An 18,659-nucleotide genomic window follows, 5' to 3' on the forward strand; every position below is an offset into this window, starting at 1 on the left:
TAAAAATGTTCATGCCAGCCCAGAAAATAACTCCAAAATGGCACTAACAATTATCCTTGCATTCATTAACCAATATAGCAACTTGGCAAGCCGGGAATATTTTTAATTCTTTGTATGATTTTTAACATAATCTTGACTAGATTAAAAATGAGCTGAAACTCACTTCAAATACAGAAGTGAATGAAAAATTGCCAATGAACCCAAGATGAGGGATTACTCCACTATATGCTCTGTTTCAAACCAATGTTGCCTGATTTTTGGTGGGTGGATCCTGGTCCCTGGTTAATGATGGAGGTGAGTAAATGCTTGAAATGGTGTTCAAAGACACAGTGTTCCCATCTAGATAATGTCACATACAATTCTCCTGAAAAAATTCCCTTACAAAAAATGTTCATACATACCATGGTCCTGAAAAGACCCATTCACACCAAGAGCGATAAATATATAATGATAACTGTAAAGATATAATTCTAAAAATCATTCTAAATATAAAAGAGTGGCAGAGCATTATAACGATAATGTCACAGTGAAACAATATTGTTGGAATCACTTTCAGAACAATTTTTTTTTTTCAGCTGATGAAAGATAACAACATTGACAGCCAATTAGAATCTATCCAGCTTCAAGAGCTCAAGTATTTAAAGTGGCAGACGACAAAACTACAGAACTGCAATCAGAACGATTTTATCCACTGGTTCAGATGCTAATATAGTTATCATTATAGTTACCTTTATAGTTATTGTTAATGGTGTGAACGGGCCTGATTTCATGTATGATGACATTTACAGTACAAAAAAACTCCATCGTATTTCTAAGCATAGTACTACATTGCTACATGTCCAAAAAACATGGTGATATAAGCAAATATGTGCAAGCAAAATTAGGTTCCAAAATATATGACAAATAATATACAAAACAATTAATGTATCTAAAATTTAAATATAATGAAATTTCTACAAAAGATAACTTTGATATGATTCAATGGCCAAAATCTCAAAAACATTTATATGTCAAAATATGCAATGACAATGAATTTTTCTAGACTTTTTAAGTGTTTTTTTTTTTTTCACTGTGAATAGTCACCATGAATAGCCATTTGCAAGCTACTTTACTTCTGTAATGTTACAACTCCATTACGGTCTGAAGGGCAGGACTTTGTACTGATATGCTCAGCCCTCGAACGTAACATGCAGGAATGTCTGTGTCAAGGGAAAATCGAGACATAAAAGTATGCTTCCTTCAAGTCGATCACTGCAAACCAATCTTGGGGTTGAATGCATTTGAAAATGCGTCTCCACATCAATATTTTGAACAGGAGCCTGTGAAGGGCCAGATTCAAAACACACAAATTTCTTGGGTACAGTGAAGTAAAGGCTGTAAAACACTGACCTCATCTCAGCTCTATCATGTCCTTTGCCAGTAGGACAGCAATTTCTGCCCATAGGCGCTGTGCGAAATGAACTGCATAGCTGAGTCTGATGGTCCAAATGAGCCAGACAACCTGGAAAGCGCTAGCCAGGCTTCCAGAGGCCGTATAAGCGTGGTCCCCCCATAGAGGAATGAACCCGCAGTGGGGCAGCGAGGTGGAGCACTTGGGCCCGACCCAGAAGGCACTGAGTCCCAGAGTGGGGTCTGAGTGTGCGATGCAACACTCGCCTGCCTCCACATTTGGGCAGGGGGTGCATGAGTTACTGAACCATAAGTGTGGACATCACCTGACCCAGGGACCATGCAGTAAGTTTTTTTTTTTTTGCATGTAGGGCGAGGTCCATCGCTGTGCTCAGTTCCTACATCAAACCTGGATCAGAACTACCCTAGTGCAGCTCTTTAAGTGCCTAGGCCTGGTAGATTTGCAGGAGGGCCATGACGTGCAGGGTGGAGGCGGCCTATCCAGAAGCTCTGTAAGTCTTGTCCTTAAGCATGGACAAGACCTTACAGGCCTCGGATGGGAGACGTGGATTACCCCACCAGGCGGCAGTGCTTTGTGGACACAATTGCATCGCAACTGCACGCCCCACCAGGGGGATCTCCACACACCCCTTGGCCATCCACCATCAAGGGTAGTGAGGGCGGAGGAGTCACCAGCTCAGTTTCGTGCAGAAAAAGGTGCCTTCCATGATCTGGCAAACTTTTTATGCACTTCTGGAAAGACAGGCACTGGGGCGGGATGCTGTTGATCAGCGTGCGCCGCCCGAGCCCGGCACTCTCAGCAGCTCAGGAAAGCATGGCTGTTAGCTCTTGATCAGACTCAATCAACGCTTAATATCCCGGAGGACTTCAGCCCACCCTCTGATGCAGCGATCGACATCTGTTCCTTCACTGGAGCCCCGAATGAAACCCAAGGACCAGCAGCCTCACCAGGAAGCTAAACAGCTAGAGGAGTGAGGAGCCCATGGAGACGTATTTGGTGGAAAAGCGCCCACTGTCACCCTGGCTATTCACCAAAGTGGACCTCCCCAGGATGGAGGAACTAGATCGGGGCAGTGACATGCCATCACACTAACAATTCTCTGAAGAGCTTTCTCTGACGAAGATGATTGTAGAGCACAACAAATGCTTGGCTTCAAAGCGAAAGCTTGAATGTGCAAATGCACATGCTCCTCTTTATATACCTGCTTCGTGGGGCAGGGTGCGCAATGCAAACCTCGCATGCCAACGTCGATTGGCCTGTTTTGTTTACACTCGAAGGTGATTGGGCTCTCAGGCAAGATCCCAATTCGTCAGTTCAGTTCTGACGTAACGTTGAACATGACTGACTGAAAGGGAACAGTGTGTTATTGGGCACTATTTTGATTAAATATCACAAAGACAAACATAATAAGACCAGGAATGTACATTAAGAAATTAAATTTTGCTTTCATTTTAACTTAAAAACATATGGATGGATGGATATATATTTGGCATATCTAATCCACCTAACCTGCATGTCTTTGGACTGTAGTGGGGAAATCAGAGCATCTGAAGGAAACCCACGGTGACACGGGTACAACATGCAAACTCCTCACAGAAAGGACTCGAACTGGGGACCTTATTGCTGTGAGGTGACAGCGCTACCAACTAAGCCATATATATTTACTTTTGTAACCTTAATTTTGACATTTGAGGTTTTTAAGAAACATGAACATCCTGAGCCTTTAAGATATTATGACATCAGCACTGAAAACCACCGCCCTATCATTTTTATTGCCTTGATGAATTTGTTATTTGTTTATTCATCAAACTTAGTCGAAGATAACCATAATAGCCATTTATATTAAAATTAAACACTTCTCGACCACCCATGAAGTTGATATACTAGTCATGTTGCGTGCAGGACTATCATTGAGCCCCCACGCGGATTGTTGGGAATGAGATGAGGCAGTTGTTTTGCTTCCTCTATCTGAAGTCTTCACGCTTCTCTTCGGCCTATTATGACAGCGCATTGTGCCACATGGATAATGAAGTGGAACACTACTTCCAGACCACTCGCTGTAATGGAAGCCCAGTCACAATGATTAATGCGCTATTCACCATGAACTCAACGTTTTTAGAAGCTTGTCAATTCTTCTGGCCTGCCACTGAATAAACATAACAAACGTTTCGGCTTTTCCTCATTAAAATGCAAATGCATTTACTCTGTTGTTGATTTTTAAGCAACACATAGCAGTACTCGCACTATTTAAATGAAAGCAGATGTGACTAATGTTTTGTAGCTGCTGTCATACCTGCAGGTCGACTACACAGTTTTGCATAATATGTAAAATAATGAATATATTAAAGACTTTACTGCATACTGTACAGTATATAAATGCAGAAAGCAATGAACTAGTAATCATATAGTAATGTATATGATGTTACTGAAAGTGTTGGGTTACTCAAAATTCAATATGGCTGTTTTGGCATCAAGGTAAACAGTACAAATATTGTACACTATTATTGAAACATTCACAATATTATTGCTTTTACTGTATATTTGGTCAAGTAAATGCAGCCTTGGTGAGTAGAAGAGACTTCTTTCAAAAATCTTACTGACCCCAAATTTTGAACAGTATAATGTATAGAATTATGCAGTATACATGAAACCTGTCGTTATTAAATTAGCACTTAGATACCATGTTTAATACAACAAAAACAAATGTAAAATACTAGACCAACAGTGTCCCAAAGATAACATCACTTTGACACCAGAGAGAGTGAAAATGACTCTACTGCGAGTGTTAGAAAGAAAGGAAAAGTAAATGCAGGGCAGAGGAAGAATTTGTATTCCATCTTTCACCTGAGAGAAAGCTTGTCATAACTTTTTCACATCAAAACGCAATGCTAAGTTCAACTTCAATTTTTACTTTCTCCTCATAGGGCATCATAGAACTGTCAAATATGTCTATATCAAAGGACACTGATTCAAAATTTTTCACACCAGCTTGCCATGTCCAATGTCCATAAGCTTGAGTACGCGTCTGCAACTGCAATGGTTGAGAAGACCAGCATTTCCTGACAGAAAATACATGCATATACATTTAAATAATAATAATAAATTGGTCATCAGAGTCATCAGTCTGTGTCATGGACTGAATCATCAGACAACATCTTTAATTTGTATTATACACTTGCTCATTGAACTGCTGTCATGTCTGACTCAAAATTGCGATCTGTTAAAATGGTAAAAATGCTCATTTGTTAAGATATGAGGGGAGACGAGCTGAAAGAGTTATCCTATTTGATAATTGTTGAATGCATTAATAAATATCTGCAATAGACACTTAACAGCTAAACTAATCCTTAATCGCACCAGTCAGCAAATAGATCAAACTGATCTCTTTATAAATAAATACAATATTCTTCAAAGTCAAGTTATATCACACCAGAACAGCTACAGGGTAAGTTTAAATAATACTGCAAATGTTCTCAATAATTTGTTCCTGTCAGACTCTTTTATGTATGAAGTTCTAAATTCTTTAGCGGCCACCATTTCTGAGATGAAAAAGCAAGTATACCTTACCTTTTCCACCGAAACTGCTGAATGAATATTTGCATTCCATTCCAAACACATAGAGAGACTCACCGATAAACTACAGGCTGAAATTTGACTGCCACTCTCTATGGAAGAAGAAGAAAAAACATCTTTATTGCATATATAACGTACCATCCATTGACAGAGATTTGCTGTGCAATTCTTCTTATCATTTGAAGAAGAAAACCCTATATTTTCTGCTTTAGGTACTTGACATCGTTCACATGTACATGCACAATTCATGTCATCAGCTCATGAAATAAGTGATTAAATAAAGATTTAATCTGCAATAACCTAAACAAATATAGATATCTTATATATGTTCTGTGAACAGAATACATGTGGACACTACATGTATGAATGGACAGTATTTCTGTAAAGGTATATTTTTACAGATGGTTGCCCAGATTTAACTAGTTCATTCTCCAGCTAAATGTTCTATTAGCAACTCCTTTTCCAGTGATATTAAAAAGTCGCATGAAGCGATCTCTCATACAGTTCAAAACAAATTATTACATAACTGTATTAATATCTGGTCTGTGCTGCCAAATTATGTCATCCTTGAGGGGAATTTTTATTGCTCAAAGATTTTTCTTTCTTCCTTTCCCCCGGAGTAATAAAAATAGGGACCAAAGAGAAAACCATTGTCATACAGTAGGGCTATAGAGGTATGATACTATTGCGGATGGCATAGCTCAGATTATTTAATTTTGCAGAAGTAACTGACATGAAATAGTTTATATTGAAATTTTTGATTCAGATTGCAAAGTTTGTGAAAAAACACATATGCCAAGTTCTTTTACTACAAACATATTTTTAGTATTTATGTTGAGTTCATATGGTTTTGAAAAAAAACATTGCACCATTTTCAAGAAATGTTGACTGACAATTTTTAATGTGAATTTGTAATGTAAACAACAATATAACTTATGTTCATTATACTTTGAATCCATGTAAGTGTACACATTAATAATTATTCTAAAAAAATGAACCACAATTTTCAACATACAATTCATTCATTCATTCTTACAAATATCATGAATTATTCAACTGAATGAATAATTGAATAAATCATAAATCTCAAACGTGTTTGGGGAGTTGCACCACAAGAAAAACTTTTTTTTAAGAAAAAACCCAAACTAACCTTGCCTTGAAATAAAAAAAAGGTCATTTTATCTAATATTTTAAGAATGTTATTGACTTATTGTCCTCTCTATGACATTATTTCCTGTTTAATATCTTTTTCTGCATGTTGGTCGCACCACATGATCAACTTTTTATTAAGAATTTTATTAAAAACTTCTAAGGATTTTAATGAAAAAATGATGTTAAACAACTCAATAGGGTTTTCTTTTCAAGAATTTCATCATTCAAATAAGGCTTTTCTTTACTATCTGCACCTCTTTTCATGTGGAGGTCGAAGCAGGCATGGCGTTTGTGTTGAGCGGTGCGTTGAAGCCCTGACACAAGTCTTGTGAAAGAGAATTTGCTCTATGCAAATCTGTGATTTCAACAAACCTGCAGGTTGTCAGCAGAATCTTATAGTAAGTGACAGTAGAAGTCAGATAATGCAAGAATTTAATGGTAAACTTTCACATCTTTGTGAACTACCTGTTCTGGTAATTGCTTTCGACAATGTGTGCACTTCCTGGTGAGAAGAGTTTACTAAGAACATACATTTAAATGTAATCTTTTCAATGCCTTAATGTCAGTCTCTATATATTCATATGTCCTTATTCCTTGATAATTTTCCTGGCATATCTCATTCTGTTTAGCTTATACTGATACCTTTTCAAATTAAATACTAGTCTGTCACAGAGGCAGGAAAAGCAGCGCACAGCTATACAGTAAAAAACTATTAAGATTATCTGTCTAGGTCAGGTCAGTATACAAAGTCATTTTGACATAAACGGTCAATACGTAGCTAAGAGCCAGATTTGAGTGAGCTGGAGTCTGAATCATGAGAAACTCACCTAAGGCAACAATCTATTAGATACCAAAATGAAACCAGCACACTGGACTGGCTATAAGCTGCGGAAAGATCAAGTCTTCAGATCGATAATGACAAAAATGTGATAGCTCTTACTAATTGTAAATCCATATGGATGTTCAAACAGTGCTACTAAGGTACGAGCATATTTAGTAGTAAATAATAAAGGAATATACAGATAATAATACAAGACAAGTTTTGTGATCTGTGTTGGGTTAAGGTAATTACTAGCTACCAATTACACCTTCAATTGAGTAATTAGATTACTGTACTAATTACTCTTTTTAAAAAGTATTGCATTACTTATTAATTACTTTCAACTGCGACAAGTTGAACAATACAAGGGTATACATGAAACTGCTCTTTTAATTCACTCAAATACATAATACAAAATTGCATAAATTATTCTTAAATTGACCAATGTATTTAAAGGGAATTACATTAAAGGTTAAATTAAAAAAGGTTACAGGTTAAATCATTAATTTTAACATCAGACCTAAATTATGATGTTAAATCACTACTGTTTTATATAGAATTGTACTATAAAGCATTTAATGCAATTGCATTAGAAGTAAATAAATTACAGAAAAAGTAAGAGTAATCCCTTACTTTAATTTTTTCAAGGGAAAAGCAATTAAATTACAGTGACACACTTAAATAAAAGGTAAATGGACATTTAAAAGCAGAAATATGATGCTTATCATTTTAAAAAGTCACATATTAACTTGTGTTAAAACTTTACAAGTTCACAAAAGGTTAGTAGGCGATTTTTGTTTTCACTCTAAAATCATGTTGACAGTCATATTGTTTTTGTCTTGTGGCCAATCAGTGCTGTTATTGTCAGCTAAAATAATTAAAAAGTACTTTTTGTTAATTGAAATAAAGCTGAAATAAACGCTAAAAATATTAGATAAAAGCTTAAACTTGAAAAAAATATATGTGAACTGAAATTTTTTTTGTGGTAATCAATGCTATGCCATCTATTACGCTGATTAAGTTTAATTGAAAAGAACCTAGAATATTCCTGTAGGGGTACATTAACTAAGAATGAACTGTGCCAGCTTTAGTGTAGCTCAATGTTAAAGAGCGCTTTCACAGAGTTTTGTGAAAATCTAAATATTTAGCCTAATTTAATTAAAAGGAAGGCATATCCTGCACCAGCACAGATACAATCAAGTTAAACAGGATTGGGTGTGGTTAGTGAATAAGACGCAGATTTTTGTGCTGAAATAAAATGAAAAAGTGCCGCAATAGTTCAGTAAACACGCCCCTAAATTTTTTTGGGTGATGACACTAACACTTTTGACACACAATCACATTATAAACCTAGCCGACTTTGAGTATGAAGTAAGAGTTCTGTAATTACAAAAGATAATTAGTAATTTCACACATGAATGATTATGCGGGGTGATATTTCCCCACCAAATCGACATCTTAGTAAGTAGGCTGGCACACGCCTCATACACAGATTCATTCTGAACAAATACAACGCGAAAACATCCATCAACCTATTCAATGTAATTACTATATATCTCTAAAGAGAAAGAATGAAGGGCTCAATTGTGCATTGAAAAAGGGCTCTCAGATGCAACAATGCTCCCAAGGTTCCCCATAGTGAGGCATTGCCATCATTTGTGAGGAGTTTCAGTCCCATTAAGCCCATCATAGTAATTAACAGCTTTTATCACTTCTCATGTTTGCACAAAACTAGCAAATACCTAAGCACTCAAGGAAATTGTGATGCTATCTTATACAAACGAATGTCTGAAGACTTCCAGTAGCCTTTTAACCTGCTCCAGAAGAACGAAACAAGTGTTTGTTTGTAAGCTGCAAAAGTGCAGCTTTATAAAAACAACTGTGAATCGGCCATGATTTAATAAAAATGTACAGTGTGTGTGTCCACTTCACAGAGGACCAAGTTGCTAAGTGGGCTTGTAAATCATCTTACTGTCTCACTGTGCCTGTGTGTCCTACATTATGTGTCTGGTAAGGATACTCATTATACACAATGTGACAAATTTATTCTGCAGCTGAACCAGTGCCCTGAAGAAATTGCTTTCATGTGGTGACCCTAATACTGATATTCCCAAAAAGTGCAAATTTAACATCCGAAAAAGTTGTTAAAAAACTGCCCTACTAACTTTCAATTTTGTGTGTGTTGTAATGGTAGATGTGTATCATTTTGTAGGCCGAAACATGCAAAACAGCTCAACTGAGACCCAGTTATTTCCTGCACACTTTCCTGTGTTTACATATGGCTACGCTAATTGTGCTTTACACCCAACACTTAGTCCACAGAAATACGAGCGCCCTGCTGTTCTTTAAATGAGCGCACATTTTTCAGCCATTTCGGGCCTGCTAAAATGGGAAACGGGCACAATCACACCAGGAGACAAGGTTGAATCCATAAAATGCAAAAGGAGCCCGTGACAGAACAGTTATTATTTGAAAATCACCAGCAGTCTCATTTAACATTGTTTGCTGAATTTTTGTAGGCGAAATCCAATCATTTCAATAGGAATCTACATGTTCAGGAATTTCGTGTGAGGGCGAAATATTTCCCTCAAGCAGATTTTGCAACGGATTCAAGTTAGTCAGGTGGATTCACCATGCTGACCAAAAGAAAACTACAAGTTTTCACAAGCTCCATAATGTTAAAATATCATGAAATGGCTTGACAACCAACGGTTTTCTGTCCTTTATCAACATACTTCCTGTCAAAACAGGAAGTCTACGTGAGGAATATCAAAGTCACAGCTACAAACCGTAATTTGCTACTAATGATGTCTAGGAATCATGTATTCATAACAATGCTTTTTTAAAACTAGATAATGAAGTTACAGCAAAGGCTAATGTAGATATGCTAACAAGCTAAATCCCTTTTAGGTTTTGTTACTTGCTACAATTGCAGGAACTCATTCGCAATATTGAGAGCATTTGATTGGACAAAAATCTGTGTATTGCACTAGTCATCAATATTTTTGCTCCAAGAGAAATACTGAAAATGTGTCTGTTTTCTAAAAGTGGATTTTGCTAACTTTTAGGAGTATGCTAGCAAACAGACATGTACTACAATGCCATAAAGCTCTCATTTTTATTGAATGGATTTTTAAGGCAAACAAAATCACTCCTAGGATGTCAGATCAAACTGGCCAAGTGGCTCTTATAGGGATAATTTTAGTCTTATTGGATACTGAAGAGTGCTAGACTATATTAGAATAGAGCTAAGATAATGAAAGGAATGAATCTTGTTTCATTACCGATGGACATTTATGAGCCATATGAACTGTATTAAGCTGTGATTTGAGTCCTGAGGGTTTCAGCAATTAAGTATAAACTGGACAATGGACAGTTACTGTACGGTGACTGGCACATTGATTTTGACCGGACTGCCCTCAGCTTCTCCCTGTCTCCCTTCCATTACTAAGAAATGATCATAGCAGTATAGGAATGTGCCTATGAATAATAGCCATGACTTTAATGTTGGTCCCATCTTCAAAGGCTTTACTATGAATTTCTGAGGGCAGTTTCACTCTGCGGCCATGATTTTTCTGTGAAATCATGATGTAGCAAATTTAGTTTGAAAGTTCATCTTCTTGTAGCATCTTACCAAGGTCCAGTGCAAATAGTTCATTATGTGCAGGAGAGGATGTTGAATAAATGAGTATAATGACTCTTGGCATGGTTTGGACTTACTAGAGAGATGAACACATCTCACAGCTAGCATTTTTCAAGCTCTCTTGGAGAGTGTACTCTGCTCAAACTAATAGACTGTAATAATGAAAATGTGCCCAAAGTACCCAACCAAAGATTCACGTCTCGTGGTTTGGCTGAATATAGCAGGTCATGCTACTCCAGGTAAGGCCATAAAAGAAACAGGGTGACCAAAACCTTTTCATATTGTTTGCATCTATTCAAAGACCCCATGAAATCAAAATAGGAGTTTTAGTCCATGCATGTTAGTTCTGAGGTCATCTATATACAGTACATCTATTAATATTATTATTATTGCAGTGCACATGTTTTCAAACTGAGGTCTGGGGGAAAATAGTGTTTAAAATATTATTGGAATAAAAAAGAAGTTAAAATTATAACTGTTTAATTTTAACATTAATAATGCTTGTGGGAAATCATGATTAATCAATTATTTTTAGCCATATATTTTCTTCAGGTTTACAGTGGGTACAGAAAGTATTCAGACCCCCTTAAATTTTTCCCTCTTCGTTATATTGCAGCCATTTGCTAAAATCTTTTAAGCTCATTTTCCCCCCATTAATATACACACAGCACCCATATTGACAGAATTGTTGACATTTTTGCAGATTTATTAGAAAAGAAAAACTGAAATATCACATGTTCCTAAGTATTCAGACCCTTTGCTGTGACACTCATTTATTTAACTCAGGTGCTGTCCATTTCTTCTAATCATCTTTGAGATGGTTCTACACCTTCATTTGAGTCCAGCTGTGTTTGATTATACTGATTGGACTTGATTAGGAAAGCCACACACCTGTCTATATAAGACCTTACAGCTCACAGTGCATGTCAGAGCAAATGAGAATCATGAGGTCAAATGAACTGCCTGAAGAGCTCAGAGACAGAACTGTGGCAAGGCTGCTGCACTTAAGGTTCCTAAGAGCACAGTGGCCTCCATAATCCTTAAATGGAAGACGTTTGGGACGACCATAACCCTTCCTAGAGCTGTCCGTCTGGCCAAACTGAGCTATCGGGGGAGAAGAGCCTTGGTGAGAATTAAAATAAGATTCTCTGGTCTGATGAGACCAAGATAGAACTTTTTGGCCTTAATTCTAAGCGGTATGTGTGGAGAAAACCAGGCACTGCTCATCACCTGTGCAATACAGTCCCAACAGTGAAGCATGGTGGTGGCAGCATCATGCTGTTGGGGGTGTTTTTCAGCTGCAGGGACAGGACAACTGGTTGCAATCGGGGGAAAGATGAATGCAGCCAAGTACAGGGATATCCTGGACGAAAACCTTCTCCAGAGTGCTCAGGACCTCAGACTGGGCCGAAGGTTTACCTTCCAACAAGACAATAACCCTAAGCACACAGCTAAAATAACGAAGGAGTGGCTTCACAACAACTCCATGACTGTTCTTGAATGGCCCAGCCAGAGCCCTGACTTAAACCCAATTGAGCATCTCTGGAGAGACCTAAAAATGGCTGTCCACCAACGTTTACCATCCAACCTGACAGAAATGGAGAGGATCTGCAAGTAGAAATGGCAGAGGATCCCCAAATCCAGGTATGAAACACTTGTTGCATCTTTCCCAAAAAGACATATGGCTGTATTAGATCAAAAGGGTGCTTCTACTAAATACTGAGCAAAGGGTCTGAATACTTAGGACCATGTGATATTCAGTTTTTCTTTTATAATAAATCTGCAAAAATGTCAACAATTCTGTGTTTTTCTGTCAATATGGGGTGATGTGTGTACATTAATGAGGAAAAAAATGAACTTAAATGATTTTCGCAAATGGCTGCAATATAACAAAGAGTGAAAAATTTAAGGGGGTCTGAATAATTATAAATTATAAAAAATACCCACTGTATATACCTAAAAGTAATAGAGGGTAGTAGAAAACAATAAATGTGTGAATTTAATAGAGTATAAATACTTTTAAATATTTTTTTGAATAGTTTAATATTTTGCACATCTTTAAAATGTGTTTCTGTTTAACAGTATAATTTTCTCATCCTGCATTTAAGAATGTATCCAAATTTTTGTCCAATGAAATTATCTCTAGAATCTCCAGAAGCCTGATTTTTTTTTTCAACAGGAAATACATCAGCACAGTAAAGAAAGCCATTTCATGGTACCTTATGAACACTGTAACTCAAATCCTTCCAAAGCCTTTTTATTGTATGCTACCTGTACTGACTTGGAGAGTGTCTTTGCTATGGCTCATGCTCATACAGGTCTACTTCTTGATCATAATAAAGGTCTTATGTTTGTGGTTATTCCCCATACTGTCAGATGTATTGGGAATAAGGAAAAGGATATGAATAGTCCTTGGAACAAGAACTCTTTACTGTCCATCTGTGAAATAGGCCTCAAATAAAGACCTTGTTGAGAGATGGGTCTCATGCAGGAGATGAGTGTTTTAATCTACCCTGCATTGTACCTTTAACCAATTTTGTCCTGATTCTCTGAAAGGAAAGTGAGTGAGAGACAGTGAGAGAGAGGGCAAGAGGGAGAGAGAAATTACAAATTCCAGTATAACCTCGCCATAATGTTGTTGCAATTGATTAGTGGTTGTTCATGGTGATCATTTTACAGGAACTTCCATACTTCAGCTCAATAAAATACAATGTTTGTTCAAGGCATAAGGGTGAGCAGAGGACAGTCTGGCAGACAGCAGAGGACAAACAAACCCTCAGGGCCATTCTATACTGCCGAGGTAAGTTTGAATTAATTTTTCTCAAAGAGAAATGTCCTAGGTTCTACGTAAGGACAGAAGACTTGAGGACAGAGTTTGTCACACTGACTTTTGTAGACGTCACTCATTAAAAACATTGTAATTATGAGATCAAAATAGCTTAAAAACTTAAATTAAAAGAAAATATAATATTAAGTTCTAAATTCTTTGAAATTCATAAATAAATAAACAATTTGCATTTAAAACAAAATTAAAGCTAATTTATCTTGATAATTAATTTTTTTACTTTGCCACTGTCGCCGAAGGAAGTAGTCACTGGCTGTGGCTGAAATGAAAGGAGACAGTGCGGGCCGCCAAATGGCCAATTTATTCACTATGCAACACACACCAAGGTCTGACCAGCCTGTGGCGGGCCTGCCTCTGCTGAGGGTGTCTTGTGATAAAAGGCCGAAACATCCAATGAGGCTGCGGTACACAACTGATGATGTGCCGCATTGGTGTGAAGATCCACCTAAGAAGGCTTCTTCATTGTGGACTGTGCTGGTGATGAGTTGTCGTTCAAGGCAAGCGCTGTGCAGAATAGTTAGGGATTGTAATACCTAGTCCTAGTAAGCGAATTGAAGTATTTATACAGGGTTTGATATTTGTATATGTTTATACACCCACCAACCCACCAAATGCGGGTGCATTTCAGCAGTGGTGTGTAACCCAATCACTCCTACTAGCCACTTTGGTGGGTTGAATTTTATACAGTATAAAACACATACATTTTTCAATTGTAGTCTTTTAAAAAAGGCATCTGAAATAATAAACTAAGTGTTTTGAAGTGTTGTCCAAAATATGTATTGATACTGAAATATCTGAAATGCTTCCAATACACATTTTCTACAGGAGAATAGATACATGAAACCAGCTTTGCTTTCTCACTCTCTTATCTCTCTGGCAGCAAGTTGACACACAAACCCGCCTCCCCTCACTCACTTGTTTCAATTGCTCCGGATGAATATTGTTGCAGTTACAGGGCTTGAATTTCTCCGTGGGAATGCACACACATAAAGCCACATTTCAGAATTAATAGATTTTTTTCGCTGCTTATTGGGCTCAAACAGTCAAATACACACAAAATAATGTCAAAATCGGTCTTGGCAAGTATTCACATAAACACAGTCAGTTTTGTTTTAAGTGCACGTAAACAGTTGAGAAAGAAACACATGCATAACAGTATAATGGATCTGTGCGTCAGGTCTTAAAGAAACACTCCACTTTTTTTTTTTTTAAATAGGCTAATTTTCCAACACCCCTAACACTTTTAGCATAGCTTAGTTAGCTTAGTAGCTCTTAGCATAGTTCATTGAATCTGATTAGACCGTTAGCATCTCGCTCAAGAATGACCAAAGAGTTTCGATATTTATCCTATTTAAAACTTGACTCTTTTTGTAGTTACATCGTGTACTAAGAACGACGGAAAATGAAAAGTTGCGATTTTCTAGGCCGATATGTCTAGGAACTATACTCTCATTCTGGCGTAATAATCAAGGAACTTTGCTGCCGTACCATGGGTGCAGCAGGCGCAATGATATACAGCTGTGATCCCCTGCCTGCACAGGGAGCGTGCCTTGCAACAAAGGATATACACTAACAAGAAGCGACACTCAATAGAACGTTCCAATGCAACACCGGCACCCAACAGCGGCCTGCGTTTCCACCATTTTGTGGTGAAAGCGAGTCAGCAGTCCACTAGTTTCTAACGTACATTAAAGCTGAAATCAAACTTGAATGATGACAACACAGAATAAAATACTATCACTAGTGATCATCAAATCCTTTTATCAGTTTATTTTACAGACTTTGTGTTTAAGTCTTCCACTTTTTTCACAAAACCTTTGCTCTCTAGAAACCCAGTCAGTCTGGGTTAAAATTCTTTGAAGTTCAAGTATTAGCATTATAAACACTGAATTAATACCAACATATGAAATTAAATTAAGGACATGCATCAGAAAAATTGGGAATGTTGGGCAATAAATATATGAATATAACAGCTTGATTTTGCAGTGTTGTCTAATGTCCATTAAAGAAAAAGTGTCCAAAAGAAATTATGCAATAACGGATACAGAAATGCATTATAAGATCGTTATGTTTGTAGCGTGATCCATTAAAACGTACAATATCCTATTTCAATTCAGACCTAGATACTATTATTACTATTACTCCACTAGATCTGAAATATAGGCTATTGTTAGCTGCAAACACGATGATCTTAAATTTATTAATTATTAATTTACTATTAATAAATGCATAAAATTGCATAAAATGGAAATACTCAGTAAAGTAGGCTACGTTACCTCAGATAGTTGAATTGGATTCCACAACTGGTAAAATAAAACATATATAAGACAATACAACATTTACTGTAGGAGCCATACAATTTACTGGTGACTTCATTTAAAAAAACTGCTCTATTGCGCTTCTGATTTGGCAGTGAAATTCGTCGATTTTGGGTGCGTGAGATGTGAAGGATTCTATGGTCCAGTTAGTTATTTCACCCCATAATGGCAGCCACGCTACCGAAGCGCCATCTAGTGGCTGTTACCCAAAAATTATCAAAGTGTCGCCTCTTGGGTTGACATTTGTGAGAGACGCTGCGTAATATCATTGTGCCTGCTGCACCCATGGTATGGCAGCAAAGTTCCTTGATTATTACGCCGGAATGAGAATATAGTTCCTAGCCATATCTGCAAATCGCAACTTTACATTTTCCGTCGGTCTTAGTACACGATGTAACTACAGAAGAGTCAAGTTTTAAAAATATTGACAAATATTGAAACTCTTTGGTCATTTTTTTGAGCGAGATGCTAATGGTCTAATCAGATTCAATGAACTATGCTAAGCTATGCTAAAAGTGGTACCGCCAGAACCGGAGATCGGCTGAATGGATTTCAAAACATTAAAACTCAACTGTTTAACTCTAGGGGAGTTGGAAAATGAGCTTTTTTTTTTTTTTTTTTTTTTTTTGTAAAGTGGAGTGTTCCTTTAAAGTGACAACAGCCTAATATACCTGCTGCCAAATTATGAGATACTATTAAAAATATCTATATGGCAGTTTTCCCCCATGGTATTTTTGGTCATTTTTAATTTTATACTTATTAGTTTCTCATTTTTATGCCTATAACCACAAGCTAATTTATCTTGAAATTTGTTTTGCTACATGGTATCATCATTACTTTTCTGACACTTTTGTCACCTTGGTATCTATTTAACTAACTAACTAACTAACTAACTCTCTCTCTCTCTCTCTCTCTCTCTCTCTCTCTCTCTCAAACACACACACACACACACACACAAATACATAATGGTCTTTTTGTGTGAATATTACAACAGATTTTTAAAAAATTGTAATCCATTTCCATTGCTGTTTCATTGACTTGTGGTAATAGGCCTAAAATGAGCAACTAATAAGTATAATATTCAGGTGCAGAAGATTCTGCATAGTAAGAACAAAGTAATGAATATAGATTTATATATGTTACATATAAAAAAGGAAGAAAGAAAAAAAACTAATTAATTTTATCTCACTTACTCACTGGGGAATGAGTTAAATTAAATTAAAGCTTAGTCGCTAAGGCAAATGTGCTGAAATGCATTTTAATTAGAACTTTTCTATTGAGTTCTATATCTTCTCAGCCACGGACCAACCCCATCATTGTACCCAGCTCATATTTCCCACAGTCCCTCGGCTCATTTTTTTTTTTTTGCTCTTGCGCTGTCTAATTATATTGATGGCTAAAAAAGCTTTGGCAACAGGATTCTGAAAGAATTGCTGGAAGATATCAGACTGGCTGACAAGTGAAATAGTGCTTGCAGCAGTCGTGAAAAGAACATTTTGTGCAAGGGAAATTGCAGTTATTATGGTCCACGTAATGCTTGTACCTAACTTAAAGATGCGGCACACTGGCAGTGAAGAGCAGAGTGTAGATGGAGAATTCTGCGACTCTGGGGGACATGAAGAAGCTTTTAGGGGAGACTTTTACGAATAGGTTGGGACTGGAGGCTTAGGTTGTATTTACATTACAGTTCAAGTGACCCAAATCCGATATCTTTCTCCCATGTGGCACAGATCAGATATGACGCATGAACTATTATATTCTGTTTCAGGCCTCATTCATATGTCAAGTCAAGTCAAGTCACCTTTATTTATATAGCGCTTTTTTCAATCTAGATTGCGTCAAAGCAGCTTTACATTGATAACTGGTACATTATTTTGGCTGCACAGCAGCTCTTAATGAATAGTGTCAATGCAGGCAGATCAAAGCACTGTTGAATATCACATGTCAAGTCAAATGTCAAGTGTCCCCAACTAAGCAAGCCAAAGGCGACAGCGGCAAGGAACCCAAACTCCAACAGGTGACATCAGGTGGCAAACAAGTGTTAAAATGGAGAAAAAAACCTTGGGAGAAACCAGGCTTAGTTGGGGGGCCAGTTCTCCTCTGGCGAACAGTGCTTTGTTACGACTCAGGTTGCTATCATAAGTCTGATAGGATCGCAACATTCAAAGTATTTATTTCAGTTCCATCCAGTTGAGGATTGTATTCATCACGCCGGTATGGACGGTTGTTGAGGAGCTGCGCTACTGTTTGTCTTGTTGATGAGGCCTTCACAGTGGATAATCTTGACTCAATCTCTGCTGATACTTCAGGGCTGCGTTGTGGTCGTGTCAAGGTACAGGTCCTTGGTCTCACCTGGATACGGCCTGGATCCGGTTGACTACGGTAAACCTCGGGATAAACAGAAAGACTAATATTTGCGTAGATGCCATTCTTCTTCTGATGTAACGAGTACATCTGGTGTTATAGGAAGTGTTCCTGGTTCCGGCTGACCTAATTTATGCAGCCTAATAATCCTTTAATGGATTTAAAAATATAAATATATAATGGGTTATGTGTATGGCAGGTTAAAGAGATGCGTTTTTAGTCTAGATTTAAACTGACGGAGTGTGTCTGCTTCCCGAACAATGCTGGGAAGATTATTCCAGAGTTTAGGTGCCAAATAGGAGAAGGATCTACCGCCTGCGGTTGATTTTGATATTCTAGGCATTATCAGCTGGCCTGAATTCTGAGATCGCAATAGACGTGAAGGATTATAATGATTTAAAGGTCCCGTTCTTCATGATCCCATGTTTCAAACTTTAGTTAGTGTGTAATGTTGTTGTTAGAGTATAAATAAAATCTGTAAAATTTTAAAGCTCAAAGTTCAATGCCAAGCGAGATATTTTATTTAACAGAAG

The sequence above is a fragment of the Chanodichthys erythropterus genome, chromosome 10 (genome assembly GCF_024489055.1).
Source record: "Chanodichthys erythropterus isolate Z2021 chromosome 10, ASM2448905v1, whole genome shotgun sequence".
NCBI classification, from domain to species: domain Eukaryota; kingdom Metazoa; phylum Chordata; class Actinopteri; order Cypriniformes; family Xenocyprididae; genus Chanodichthys; species Chanodichthys erythropterus.